The 15544-nt window shown below is 36.4% G+C and overlaps 1 protein-coding gene and 1 pseudogene across 1 annotated transcript in view; both read right to left on the minus strand.

Moving 5' to 3' along the window:
• The window catches only part of LOC148164054 (TOX high mobility group box family member 4 pseudogene), a 114514-nt pseudogene extending 103914 nt beyond the window's left edge, over positions 1 to 10600 (minus strand).
• The window catches only part of NKAIN2 (sodium/potassium transporting ATPase interacting 2), a 506022-nt gene that overhangs the window by 128142 nt on the left and 362336 nt on the right, over positions 1 to 15544 (minus strand). The window lies entirely within an intron of this gene.

Consider the following 15544-nt stretch of genomic DNA (forward strand, 5'->3'; position numbering starts at 1 on the left):
TGGGCTTCACCATTTACTGCCGAGTCCCAGATCTCTTTGCATAGTGACTGTTTTTCCCACTTGCTGTGAATAACAACAGCTGCTCCTTTTGTCTTTGCTTTTGAAGCCAGTGCATATGCTTGAATGACTAAAGGGAGCCTGGTGTTGGCGCTTCATGTGCTGAAGTAGGAGGGGGATCAAATCTGGCGCTTGCAGGCTGGTCGATCACCCCTCCCCTCGCCCCTCCCGCCCCGCCCCCCGCCAGGCCGATTAAAGTGTGTGGCGTGCAGCTGCTCAGCCCTCACAGACTGTCCTCCATGTGGGGTTCCTAACTGTCTGAACCTTTCATGGGGAATCTACTTGGCAAATAAATGCAATACCAAACTGCCTTCTTCTGGAGGAAAACACAGCTCCTCTGCATGGAGCATTGACATGTGGGTGGCACAGGAATGACAAAAGGATTCAGAGAGGAATACAGAGATAATTTAGGTAAACCTAGACAACTGAAAGCACAAGAAGATGTAAAGAAATCTCATCAAAAAGTCCCCATGAGGCCTACACTGAAATACCGAGACTTACCCTGTTGCCCACAGGAAATGGGAGTGTCTGTTCTTCCGGGCTCCATTATAAGGGATGGGAAGATGGGATCTTCGGTGTTAAGGGAATGCGACTGCAGCAGTGAATTAACACTTTCTATTTACGGTTCATTCTGGTTCACTGAATGGCATAGGTGATATTGATATTTCACCTGTCAAGTATTTACTTATGTTTGTTCCAAGATGTGTTTGAGGAAGAGAGTGGGTGGGAAATCAAGCCTAATCTTGATGAGAGAACAGTGTGTATTCTCTTCACTTAGAGAGTTGAAAATTTATCATGACATATGCTGGCTGCACAGTCAAAACTTATCACCACCCACAACTTCGGAAGTTCAACAGGATAGCTCTGTGGGAGCCGTTTCCTTAGCAGATGCAGTCTGATGTGCCAACTGCAGAACCTGAGTCAAACAGAGGTAATCCTTCTAGCAGGGCCTCCCATATGTGGGGCAATTGGAAAAGTTTCAACAGTTTCACCTTATAAATTTTTTTTTTAAAGCACAGGTTTATCCAACTTATGGTTCTCTGATGAGAACTGGTCATGATTTTAAGTTAAAATATATCAATCCTTATATCAAAGTACATTATTTATACTGTCTTTAAAATGTAGATCAAGAGGAAAATTTTTATTCAAGTCAGCAAATTTTGTTTCTATTTTATCACAGGTATTAGGAGTATTTTCCCCTCTGGACTGAAATGACTTTAAATACTATTTTGCTTACACAATTATTTTTGAGGCAATACTGAGTTGGCATAATAATGTCCTATGGTAGTGAGTTCTTACAAAGATATCGGCCTCTATTATAAGAACTTTGTGTCACATAATCTAAAAGTTAAAATTCCAGCTAATAAAAGACTTTTAATGTTTTTGCCCCTAGTCAGACACTGTGACCCTTTTATAGATCGTAAATGGATTAATACTGTGACCACTTTCAAGTGTATGGTGTCAGCATCTCTTTCAAATAGCCTTTTTGAAGTTTTCTAACTTACTACTACCACAAAGTCCCCTTCCGGCACCAAATACTAGTTATTAAAATTTGATATCTCTCTGATCGTACCTCTCTGGTTATTTAATGATTAGCCACTTCATGATAACTCTGTCCTCTGAATCTGCTCACCATTTCTTTTAAGTGTGTCACCGATCATTTTTATTCCTAAAAGAAAAATCTGGAATAATACTTGTATATAAATGTTTTTGGAATTTGAAATAAATCCTAGCTTCTTTGAAGAGTATGCACATTCTTTTCTGGTCTTGTCAACCCTCTACATTTCTCTGACATTTCCCCTGCCTTTCTTCTGTCATTGTTCTCCTCCTTCCATTCCACTGTTTCTCTTTCTTGCAAATCTACCTGCTTCGCTGATGCTCAAGGTATCAAGTCTGAATTTAAATGATCTCTCAAGCCTTTATTCTATTTCTGGTTTCTCACCTGTTTGTAGGTGAGGGCACTTAGAAGGATAGAATTACAAGAAACACAGAAACTTTTCTCACATGGAAAGGAAACCAGAAAGATCCTAAATTATATCCAATTATAGATTTTTCCAAGCATTCATTTTCTCTATCCCCATATGTCTCAATCTCCACTCTTCATTCCTAACTATAACAACAGAATATATATGCAGAGACTTTAGCCATATGCAAAGTAACCAAATGAAACAATAATGACAACATGACCCACTCTGAAAACAGCATCATCTGACAGCAGGCATGAGTCAAAGGCCATTAGGACATTTATCTGAAAAACCAATTAAATGATTAGATTAACAGTATACCAATATGATCCATCAAACTATTACTCCATGAGCTTAGAAGATTTGAACTATATGTAATTTATGTCATTCAGAGATGTTCTTTTTCCTAAATAACATTTTTTCCAAATAAGTGGAAGTCAGTTAAGTGGTGTGATCGATCTCAAACAAGATGATATCTTAGTGGGAGATAGGAAGAATGGAAATAGAATGGTAAAAAAAAATTTCTACTGTTTTATAGTTGGCCTTGAAAATAAATCATATGTAAATAGAGTTCCATGTCATACTTCTTATGGTGTTAACAAAATACTATGTGAATACTAGAATCAATACAAGGATTTGGAAAGAATATAGGGCTGTAGGATAGGATTGACTCAGTCTCAACCATTAACTAATTGACAGGCCAGAAAAATGAAGGTTTTAATAGATATGTAACAAGGAAATATGTACTATTGGGGTTCTTTTCTATATAGAAACACCTCACTTGCTCTTACATTTTTTTTTAATTTTTTTTATTATTTTTAAATGATTTTATTTATTTATTTGACGGGGGGGAGGGAGAGAGCACAAGCAGGAGGAGGGGGAGAGGGAGAAGCAGGGAGCCCAATGTGGGGCTCCATCCAGCACCCTGGGATCATGACCCAAACCGAAGGCAGACGCTTAACTGACTGAGCCACCCAGGCGCCCTACATTGCTTTTTTTTAAAAGTAAACTCTATGCCAGGTACTTGGGTGGGTCAGTTGGTTAAGCGTCCAATTCTTGGGTTTCAGGTCAGGTCATGATCTCAGGATTGTGGGATGGAGCCCCACATAAGGCTCCATGCTCAGGGGGCGTCTGCATCCTTTTTCCCTCTCCCTCTACCCCCCTACCCCCCTCCGCCCTGCTCCCTGCTTATGCATTTTCTCTCTCTCTCTCTCTGAAATAAATACATACATACATACATACATACATAAATCTATGTATCTTCTTCTTCTTCTTCTTCTCTCTCTTTTTTTTAAAGCAAACCCTACCCCCAACATGGGTCTCAAACTCACAATCCCATGATCAAGAGTTGCATGTTCTACTGAATGAGCTAGTCAGTCTTCCTTCTTCAATTGCTTCTTCTTCTTTTTTTAATTTAATTTTATTATGTTATGTTAATCACCATACATTACATCATTAGTTTTTGATGTAGTGTTCCATGATTCATTGTTTGCGTATAACACCTAGTGCTCCATTCTTCAATTGTTTCTTAACCAAGGTCCCTAAATAGAATATGGTCACAAGTCAGGAAATGTGCAAAAAACAGCCCAAGTTTCTAAAACATTTCACCAATCCTATGCATTTTATTCAGGGGGGAGGCCTTCTGTCTATGACCCAAAGATGAATTATTGTTATTTTAAAAATAATTCTAATAATCTCAGTTTTCCTGTCCACAGAAGACTAAAAATAGGAAACATATAGAAGCAAAGAAGAGGAAAAAGATAATTTTGGTTAAATAAGAGGCAGACATAACTCAAATGACAAAAAGTGACTTATGGCCAACTCATTGTAAAAAAAAACAAAACAAAATAACAGACAAAAATATAGCTAGTATATATAAGGACACAAAAATTTCTAACTATCTATAGCTTTGTGATTAACAAAAACATTCCGACATATTTTCACCGGGGCTTGAATATGCTGTCATATATCCATTAAATAACTGGTATCTTTATCAAGGGTCTATTATGTAGTATACTAGTTGCTTAATAGATGTTACTTTTAATTTTTAAAAATAATCTTTTAAAAATATTTTAAATAATATTTGTAATAGTATCTGAAAATATTCTAAGGTAAATATTATAATGTTCATTTTGCAGATGGAGAAACTGGGAACTGTATAGTTATTTGCTGAAGTGGCAGGAACCAAGTGCAGAGTTGGATCTAATGTTCTATGAAAATGGAATTTTCATTTCTTTATCCTATATCTGGTTTGCAAGCAATCTTTTAAAAAGATAGTATTATACCCATTTTTCTCTGTTTAATAAACCATGAAACTATATGACATATTTTAGAACATTTCCTACCAAAATAATTTCATTCATTTATAAGAGGGTTCTAGTCAATATCGTGAACAGAACATATATAGGAATTCCCTCAGGTAAACTATAATTAAAATGAAAGTCAGATCTAAGTTTAAAAGGAAAGAAAAGAAAGCTTCAAGTCTAATGAACAAGATGGGATTTTAAAACCAAGACGATGAATGGAGCTAAAATTGTAATCTTTGAAGGCACAGAGATTAAATATGTACCCCAGGAGAAGACTTTTATTATGCTAGAGGAACTGGGATCAGAAGAACCAGGTACAATGAATAGATGAAGTGTGCTTTCTTCCAAAAAGAGAGAGGAGATAGGAAGTGGCATTTTGACCATGAACGAAGCAATCCCGAACCATAGGTGGATGGAGTCAGTCACCATAAAAATTGAAGCCCTATGCTTCAGCTACGCATGACAGTGGGGTCTAGGAACTACATGCATGGCTTTAGGACATTAGGCTTGGTAAATGCAAAATTGGTTTCCCAACTTAGGGCAATGGTAGAGCCTTACTCAAGACAACTACTGATAAAAAGATGCTTATACCAAGTAATTACAAAGTGTATAAATTAACCCCAGCTGCAGAATACATAGCAAACAACAAAGATCTCCAGTCCAGGGACTACAGGTATGAGAACAAATAAATTACGCTTTAAAATCAATATGCTTAATGTAAAAAGAGATAAAAGAATAAAAAATCAAAAGAAAAAGAAAAGTATTTAAGAAGCAGAGCAGATTCTTAAAAGAATTAAAAAGAAATTATAAAATGAAAACTAATATTTGTTAAAGTTGAAAAAGCCCATCACAGGGAGGAAAGAAAAATGAAAAATATAAAATAAAAGTTAAGAACAAGAAACTCCAACACGCAATTGAATTTCCAGGAGGTAAAACAATATTTGAAAGGAAAAGGGTGGAGCATTTTCCTGAATCAAAGAAGAACATGGAAAGGCAAGCTCAGAGTGTCAAGCAGGAAATAATTTTGTAAAATCCCCATCTAATTATGTTCTTCAGTGATATTTCAGAATATCAAAGAAGAGGACAAGATTTTTAAAGCTTCTAAAGGAAATAGACACATACCTAAAACTCAGGATAAGCAGACTCAGAGCCAGTTTTGCCTTGGGAACAACTAAGGCCAGAAGAAAATAGAATAATAGTTTCAAAGTGTTTGGGAAGAATAACTTCAACTGAGAATTCAACACCAAACAAATTATCATTAAGAGGTGGGGATAAAATAAATATTAGTTTTGATATATGAAGACTGAACATTTCCTTACCCACAGAAGCTTGTTAAAGAGAGAAAATGATATACAAGAACAAGAAAATTTATTACAGAAGGATATTCTGAGAAACAACAGAAGATGAAGCATCCTTTGAAACACGGGGGGAACCATCAAGAATTAAAGATAATAAAAAGTAATATAGTGGGGGCGCCTGGGTGGCTCAGTCGTTAAGCATCTGCCTTCTGCTCGGGTCATGGTCCCGGAGGTCTTGGGATTGAGCCCCACATCCGGCTCCCTGCTCTACGGGAAGCCTGCTTCTCCCTCTCCCACTTCCCCTGCTTGTATTCCCTCTCTCGCTATGTCTCTGTCAAATAAATAAATAAATAAAATATTTTTAAAAAAATTACTATAGTGAATTAGGAGAGTTATAAAAATAAAGGTAAACATACAATAATAAATCATGGGATGTAGAAAGTTAGGGTGTTTGGGGGAACTAAGAGCATTTTAGTGCCTTATTCAGGACGATGCTAACCACATTGATTATATACAGCTTTGTTAAAGATGCAGGGTAAGATGTGCTAAGCACTAATAAAAGCAAAAGAGAAAATATAACTTCTTAAGAAGTACAGAATAGCCTTTTTACGAAGATGGCACTGAAGGCTAAGAAGGAAGCCCCTGCCCCTCCCAAAGCCCCAGCCAAAGCAAAGGCTTTGAAGGCTAAGAAAGCAGTGCTGAAAGGTGTCCACAGTCACAAAAAGAAAGAAGATCCACAGGTTACCTACATTCCGATGACCCAAGACACTGCGTCGGCGGAGGCAGCCCAAATATCCTCAAAAGAGTGCCCCCAGGAAAAACAAGCTTGATCACTATGCCATCATCAAGATCCCCCTGACTACTGAGTCAGCCATGAAGAAAATAGAAGACAACAACACACTTGTGTTCCTCGTGGATGTCAAGGCCAATAAGCACCAGATCAAACAGGCTGTGAAGAAGCTCTAGGACATTGACGTGGCCAAGGTCAACACCTGATCAGGCCTGATGAAGAGAAGAAGGCATATGTTCGACTGGCTCCTGACTATGATGCTTTGGATGTTGCCAACAAAATTGGAATCATCTAAACTGAGTCCAGCTGGCTAAATCTAAATATAAATTTTTTCACCAAAACAAACAAACAAAAAAAGTACAGAATAAAGGAAGAATTTAAAATTCAAAAATCCAAAATAAGGCAGCGAAAAACAGTTTTAAAAATATGGTAAATAAAAAACATGAAAGGAAATTATAAGTAGGGTAAATATTTCAGCAATTCCTCAGAGGTGTTTTTAATCCTGCTGTACACTGTTTACATAATGGCAATAGTACTGAAAAAAATAATAAAATGAGATTGGTAAGGAAGTACTAAGAAAAAGCTGATGTAGCAGTACTAATTCTAGACCCAAAGGAATTAAATATGAAAGCATTACTAGAGGTAGGGAACCATTATATAATGATAAAAGGAAAATCCACAAAGAAATTATCATTATGTTAGATGTCCAGAATTTTTAAACAAACCAAAAAACATGTAAAGCAAACACTGAACTGTAAAAACAAAACAAAACAAAAAAACCCCCAACCCATTCATAAACATAGCAGGAGTTTTTAAGATTTGAACACCTGATATATTAAGTAAACTAAAAAAATAGAATGTAAAAGTCTTCAATACTATAATAATCAAACTTATGTGACAGTCATGGTATAGAAGCCTGTATCCAGTATAAAGTGAATACACATTATTTTAAAAAACAAACAAAACACATGGTACATTTACAAGAACGGCCATATAATAGCACACCATGTAGGCTGAAAAAAAGTACTAAAGAAAAAAGTTTCTGATCAAAATGAAATAAATTTTGAAACAAAAGAAAAACTCCCTTTATCTGTGAAATCCAAAGCACAAAACTTCAAATGAATGAACACATTAAGAGATAGTTCTAATATAAATTACAAATTGTTTAGAACTGAATGACAAAACATTGTTATATAACAAGTAAAGTAGCTGCAATTATCCTTAATTTTTTTTTAAATTAGAAAACAATGAAGATAATAGGGCACAGTAACAACTCCAGGAGCTGGGAAAATAATGGCAGAAAAAATCCAATAAAAGTTAAAATAAATAAGAAAGATAAAAACAGATTTTTCTGAAGTTTTATAAAATCAGACATAGGAAAACAAAAGATGATTCTTTAGGAAAAATAACAGACAAACCTCTGGAAATATTAATAAAGAAATATAAACTGAAGGTAAAAATATACAATGTTAGTAAAAAAAGAAGACATTGTTTAAGAAATGCATATTTAAAAAATAAGATAGTATAAAATATTTTGCCAAGAATTTAAATAATTTAAATAATTAAATAATTAATAAACTTTGAATATACAGGAAATTTTTATGCTATGTGAGCACTTGCAGGTATTGAGAAAAGAATATAATTAAATATTTTTGAGACTCTAGGATGGCCTTAATATCAAGAGTAGTGACAGACTGTACAATTATAGAACATCATGGACTATTTAATTCATTAAACAAATATTTAACAAAATATTTTCATATTTAACTATTTATTGATAACAAAACAACAACATGAAAATGTATGACCTACGCGAGGAGTGCAAGGATAGTTCAATTTAGGATTTTTATCCCAATTAACCACATTAAAGATCCAAGGAGAAATTTTATATAATCATCAAGAGAAAAAGGAAAATGTCCAGTAAATTTCACAGATGCTCTTAAGAGAGGAGGAAGAGAAGAGAACTTAACTTGATGAAGAATATGATACACCCCCCAAAAAAGCAAAACAAACCTACTAGACATCCTCCTTAATACAAAATTTTAAAGCATGTATAATATAGGTTACAACAAGACAAACATACCAGAATCCTGCTATTAGATCTATAATTCATTATTCTGATGGCAAATCTGAGAAGACTATCCAAAGATGTAAGATTAAGGGACAGGAGAAGAAGGAACCATATTATCATTATTTGCACCAGGATATGTCCACCTCCATTGAAAATCCAGGAAAATCTACAGGCATATTTTTAGAACATAACAGAGTTCTTCACAGTTGCTGGACACAAACTCAAAATTACTCCTAAATCCCAAAATTTACAACTAGAAAAAGTAATAGAATTGTTAAAAAATCAAATTTGTAGTTCTAATAACATCTCAGGTACCTAGAGATTTTTTTAGTTACCATGAGATATGCTAGTCTTTTATGGAGATAATTATTAAATTTTTTTGAGTTATATAAGAGAAAACTTGAAAATTACAGAGATATAATATTTGGAGTTGGAAATAATAGTATAATGACACAATTTTTTTTTCTACTCACTGTTGTAAGATATTATTTATTCCATAATTAATCTGCAAAGTTAATGCAACTTCCACAGTGTTTTTCATAGGACTTGATAGACTAATTTAAAATCTACATGGAGGAATAAAAGCATACGAAAAGCCAAATGATTCTGAAGCAGAAGCAAGGAGTGATGTCTTCTAATAGATATCAAAACATATTACAAAGCTATACAGGGATACTTCATTTTATTGTGCTTTGTTTGACTGCAATTCTTAACACTGTGTTTGTGGCAACCCTGCATCAGTCATGTTTATGTGTCTCATTTTCCAATAGCTTTTTCTCGCACTGTGTCTGTGTCACATTTTTGGTAAGTCTCACAATGTTTCAAAATTTTTCATTATTATTATATTTCTTAAGGTGATCTATGGTCAGTGATCTTCAATATTACCATTGTAATTGCTTTAGGGCAGCATGAATCACACCCATAAAAGATGATGGACTTAACTGATAAATGTGTTTGTTCTGATCACTCCACCAACCAGCCATTCCCCAACTCTCTCCCTCTCCTTGGACCTCCCTAGTCCCTGAGCCACAACAATATTCTAATTAGGCCAATTAATAACCCTACAATGGCCTCTAAGTGTTCAAACTCCTACTTGAAATCAAAAACTAGAAATGATTAAGCTTAGTAAGGAAGGCATGTCAAAAGCTAAGATAGGCTAGGAGCTAGGCCTCTTGCAGGAAACAGCCAAGTTGTGAATGAAAGGGAAAGTTCTTCTTTTTTTTTTTTAGTGGAAGTATAGTTGACATACAATGTTACATTAGTTTCAGATGTACAACATAGTGATTTGACAAGTTTATACATTATGGTCTGCTCACCCCAAGTGTAGCTACCATGTGTCACCATGCAACACTATTACAGTATAATTGACTGTATTCCCCCTGCTGCGTCTTTCATCCTTGTGCCTTATTCATTCCATAACTAGAAGCTTGTACCTCCCACTCCCCTTCACCCATTTTGCCCGTTCCCCATCCCTTCCCCTCTGGCAAAAAGAAAGATTTTATTTTTTATTTATTTTTTTTTAGAGAGGGGGAGGTGAGAGGGGCAGAGGGAAAGAGAATCTTAAGTAGGCCCTACCCCCAGTGTGGAGCTCAACATGGGGCTTGATCTCACAACCCTGAGATCATGACCTGCACCAAAATTAAGAGTTCAAGGCTTAACCAACTGAGCCACCCAGGTGCCTCAAAAGGAAAGTTCTTGAGGGAAATTAAAAGTGCTACTCCAGTGAACACCCAGATGATAAGAACACAAAATAGCCTTACTGCTGATACAGAGAAAATTTTAGAGGTCTAGACAGATCAAACCAGGAACAACATTCCCTTAAACCAAAGCCTAATCCAGAGCAAAGACCTACCTGTCTTCAATTCTATGAAGGCTGAGAGAGGTGAGGAAACTGCAGAAGAAATGTCTGAAGTTCTCAGAGGGTGGTTCATGAGGTTTGAGGGAAAAAAAACTGTCTTCATAACATCAAATGGCAAGGTGAAGCAGCAAGTGCTGCTGTAGAAGGTGCAGCAGGTTCTCCAGAAGATCCAGCGAAGATCATTCATGAAGGCAGCTACACTGCACAACAGATTTTCATGTAGATGAAATGGCCTTCTACTGGAAGACAATGCCATCGAGGACTTCCATAACTGACGAGGAGAAGTCAATGCCTGGCTTCCAAGTTTCGAAGGACAGGCTGGCTCTCTTGCTAGGGGCTAATGCAGCTGGGGACTTTAAGTTGAAGCCAGTGCTCATTTACCATTCCAAAGATCTTAGGGCCCTTACTAATAAAGTCAAATCTACTCAACCTATGTTCTATAAATGGAACAACAAAGCCTGGATGACAGCACATGTGTATATAACATTGTTGAGACCGACTGCTCAGAAAAAATATTCCTTTCAAAATAGTACTACTCATTGACAATGTACCTAATCACCTGGGAGCTCTGATGGAGATGTACAGCTACATTTATATTTATATTATTTTCATGTCTGCTAACACAACATCCATTCGGCAGCCCATGGATCAAGGAACAGTTTCAACTTTCAAGTCTTATTATTTTAAGAAATATATTTTTTAAGGCTATAGGTGCCATAGATAGTCATTCCTCTGATTAATCTGGGCAGAGTACATTGAAAACCTTTTGGAAAGAATTCACTATTCTAGATACCATTAAGATCATTTGTGATTCATGGGAAGAGGTTCAAATATCATTTACAAGAGTCTGGAAGAAGTTGATTCCAACCCTCATGAATGATTTTGAGAGGTTCAGGACTTTAGTAGAGGAAGTAACTGCAGATGTGGTAGGAATAGTAGGAAAAACAGCAAGAGAACTCCAGAAATGGAGCCTGAAGATGGGACTGAATTGCTGCAATCTCATGATCAAATCTGAGTGGATGAGGAGCTGCTTCTTATGGATGAGCAAAAAAGGTGGGTTTTTTTCTACCACAAAGGATTTAGAATATTACGTGAACATGGCTGATAAAGCAGTAGCAGAGTTTGGGAGGATTGACTACAATATTGAAAGAAGTTCTACCATGGGTAAAATGCTGTAGCATGTAGGATTGCAAGCTACAGAAAAATCAGTCATGAAAGGAAGAGTCAATTGGTGCAGTAAATTTCACTGTCTTATTTTAAGAAATTGCCCCAGTGGTCCCAGCCTTCGGCAACCACCACCCGGATCAGTCAACAGCCATCAAGGCAAGACCCTCCCCAGGCAAAAAGATAATGACTCACTGTACTCCCAGATAATGATTAGCATTTTTTTGGCAATAACATATTTTTAAATTAAGGTATATACATTGTTTTTTTTAGACATAATGCTTTTGTGTACTTAATAGACTACAGTATAGTGTGAGCATAACTTTTATATGCACTGGGAAACCAAAAATTCATTTAACTCACTTTATTGCAGTATTTTCCTTATTGCAGTATTCTGGAACTGAACTCACAATGTCTCTGAGGCATGCCTGTAGTAATTAAAGAAGTCAGGCATAAATACAGGAATAGCCAAACAGATTGGTCAAACAGAGTAGACAGCCTGAAAAATAAACCTAAGCATAGAGGTAAATGTGGTTTATTACAGAAATAGGATTACAATCAGTGGGGAAGTAAATATTGTTCACTAACTGGCACTAGGACAACTGTCTATTTTTGGGAAAGAAAGTCAGTTAGGTATTTTCCAGATATCACACTCATAAGGAAAAGTAAATTTGAGATAAATTAAAGATGTAAATGTGAAAAGCAAATGTTTACAACATTTGTTTCAGAACAAATATAGGAGTATATTTTTGAGATATCTGATTTGGTAAAATATTCCTTATGTAAGGTTTATAAAGCACATGCCTTCATGGAATATATTTGATAAATTTGACCATATCAAGATGAAATATTTTCCATGATGGAAGACGGTATAACAAGGCTAACAAAGGAAGCACTGGAAGAATAACCTCAAAAAGACAACTTTCTATAATATATTTTTTATAAAATAACAAAAAAACCCCATTTAAAAACATAAACAAGCCAACTGAAAAGTGGACAAAGGGTAGGACTAGGGACTTCACAGAAACCTGAATTTCTGCAGAGCATATGAAAAGATCCTTATCTTTCAGCATAATCAAGGAAATACAGATTGAATCAAGGTAACAGTGTACACCTGTAGATTGCCAAGAAGTTTAAAAGTCTAACTTTTCTGAGCTTTTAAGTTCCTTGAGAGGAGGAGAGCTACATTAGCATTTCTCTGGGTTATGCTCATTGCCTAATTGACCTGGCAGCCTTTAGAGGCATTAGCCAGCTGCACAACAGGGTGGGTGGTAACAGGAAAGGATGAATGGAGGAAGAAGATTGCACTGGTGATGCAGGGATGTGCCAGGAACTTGAACAAGAAAGATGCCAGTGCTGGCCTACTGTTTATGCAAATCTCCAACTGGGGCCTGATAGCAAGCTAGCATCAGATGTGTAAAGATTTCTTGCCTTCCAAAGGGACCTGAAGAATGACCAATGTTTTTATTTATTTATTTATTTTTATTTATTTATTTTAAAGAGTTATTTATTTATTTATGAGAGAGAGAGGGAGAGAGAGAGAGAGAGAGTGAGAGAATGAGCAGGAGGAGGGGCAGGGAGAGGGAAATAGAGAATCTAAAGCAGACTCTCCCATGAGATCATGACCTGAGCTGAAACCCAAGAGTCAGATGCTTAACTGACTGAGCCAGATACCCCAAGAATGACCAATGTTTCTAGTAAAGGTAATCAAATCTTGCTCAGCTCTTTCCAAGATCCTTATATAAGTGATTAATAGAGAGAACTCTAGTTGGAGATCCCTTTATTTAATCTCCTTTGACATGTGTTCTTAGCTATTTAAAGACTTGTTCCTTGGTTACAAAATTAAGCAAAATAAAAGTTAAATGGGATTTCATCATGGCTGGCATTTGTAATCAAATTGCTTCCTGGGCCCGCAAACTTACCCTGAACTGAGGATATAAAGGTCAGTATAGGCTTCCCTTTTGCTGCATTGAGGATTTGATCTTCCATCTGACTCCACCCAGATTAAACAGTGCATTCACTGGATACAGAAGCAAATCCCTCAGCCAAGTGGAGATTCCCAACTTCAGCCTGAGATGCAAAATTTATGTGGGCAAAAAGTAATCATTGAATGTGTCAGACTCTTCAGCCAGCCTCTATTCTTGGTTTTATGAAATGCTCATCTATTTCCAATTAGATAATCAAAGTACTGTCTAACTCAGAGAGGAGACACCTTTCCAAGATTGGCAGACTAAAAGCCAGTTAGTTGGACAACACTTGCAGAGTTGTGTTTGTTTGTGGACAAAGCTGTCATTTCTAAATTGCTGACTATACAGAGATAAGACTCCACAGTCATGAAGGTCAAAACCCACATCCTCTAAGCCATAATTGATAAAATAAAGGGATTTAGCCTGGAGAAGAGAGGCTTGGTAGAAAGGTAAAGAGGGAGGGCTGTAATAATAATACCAATAGCAGCTACATTTACTGGAGGCTTTCTATTAGCTAAGATCTAGTCAACGCCCTTTACATGTGTTAAGTGATTGAAACGCCCCAACAATCTCATAAAGTAAGTCCCATTATTATCCTCATTTTAATAAATGAAGTATTTCATGACAAGGTATTTGGGAAGTTTATCTGGTACCATAAGATTTCAATCAAAGATGGTAATGATGATGGTGAACATTATTGTTGTTGAGTAATGCTTCCAGTTAGAAGAAAATAGGTAGTCAGCCACTGGGAATGATTTAAAGAATGTTTTGAAAACATTCTCCCATGCCAGGAACAACATCCTTAATTCCTGCCATGGTAGCTCAATTCTACTACCAAAATTCATTCTCCTGAGTGCTAAAGAATTTTCTAATTCTAGAATCCTGTATTGATTTGCATGTTGTTTGCCCCCATCAGGGGCAAGTAAAGCTCTCCACTGGCTAGCATATGTTTTCAAATGTGATAGCTGACGGAGAGTATTCTGTATGTTGAAATGAATGTTTCTTACGTACTAATCTGTTCTAAGCAGGCTACTGTGTTTAAGTGATATAAAACTGTTCTTTCCACCCTCTCATTCAAAAGGAGAACAGGAAGCAGAATGAGCATCTGGGTTCGGGAGAGGGAAGGGATCAGGGGAATCCATTGAATTAGGGACAGGTGGGGATAGGTAGGGAGAAATAGATAGGGGGCTATGTGATCAGGCTCACAGAAATCCCAAAAAACATGGAAGTGTGGGGAAACCAGAGATAAGGGGACAACTCAGACCATCCTGCCTTAGGCTGCGGGGTGGGTGTCCTCTTTATGATAATCACTTGTGACCAACAAGGAATAACTAACCAGACCCTAAAAAGGAAGTAAGCCATTGAAGGTGTTATGACTAGTCCTTGCTCAATGGTGATAGCAATAGAAATGTTGAAAGTGTTTAAGTTCCCTGGTTAGTTTACTATAAAAGACCAACCCTAAAGGCCCTCACTGGCAACCCTGTCTGGAACCCTCTGGCTCTTGGGAGCTTTTACGGTATCTTCACCTAATAAACTTCTATCACTTTACTCACTCTCCTTTGCCCACGAGATTCATTCTTGGACTTCATGAGACAAGAACGAGCTCTCCTGCATCACCACTAAGGGGGAGAAAGAGACCTGAAGGAAAAAATGTAAAGCCTCTAAAAGCAATTTGAGTTCATCTTTCAATTTTTCCTATAGTCAACATGATTTTACCCTCTCTAGTTTCATAAACAGAGGCCATACAGTTTTTCAAAGGATTTTTTTCTATATGAAAGATAAAAGAAGTTGTTGACTAAGGAAATGACACTTGTAATTTCAAAATAAGAACTGAGGGAATGTGCCTTGTAGCACAAGAGCCCAGTCTGTAGTCCCAACCCTACAGCCAACTCAGTGTCCTGACTGACAAAACAAAGAAATAACATTCAATGACCTCTATTATCTGTTCTAAATTTTTGATGCTTTAAAATGATGTTTAGAATGAGATTAACTGGAATTGTTTGTCCTATATTATCTATTTTGGCTTACTTTCTGTTTTTTTTTAAAGTATGAAATGACATCTTATTTTA

Source organism: Eumetopias jubatus, unplaced genomic scaffold, assembly GCF_037043125.1.
Source record: "Eumetopias jubatus isolate StellerSeaLion01/CBP00866 unplaced genomic scaffold, mEumJub1_p1.0 scaffold_6, whole genome shotgun sequence".
NCBI classification, from domain to species: domain Eukaryota; kingdom Metazoa; phylum Chordata; class Mammalia; order Carnivora; family Otariidae; genus Eumetopias; species Eumetopias jubatus.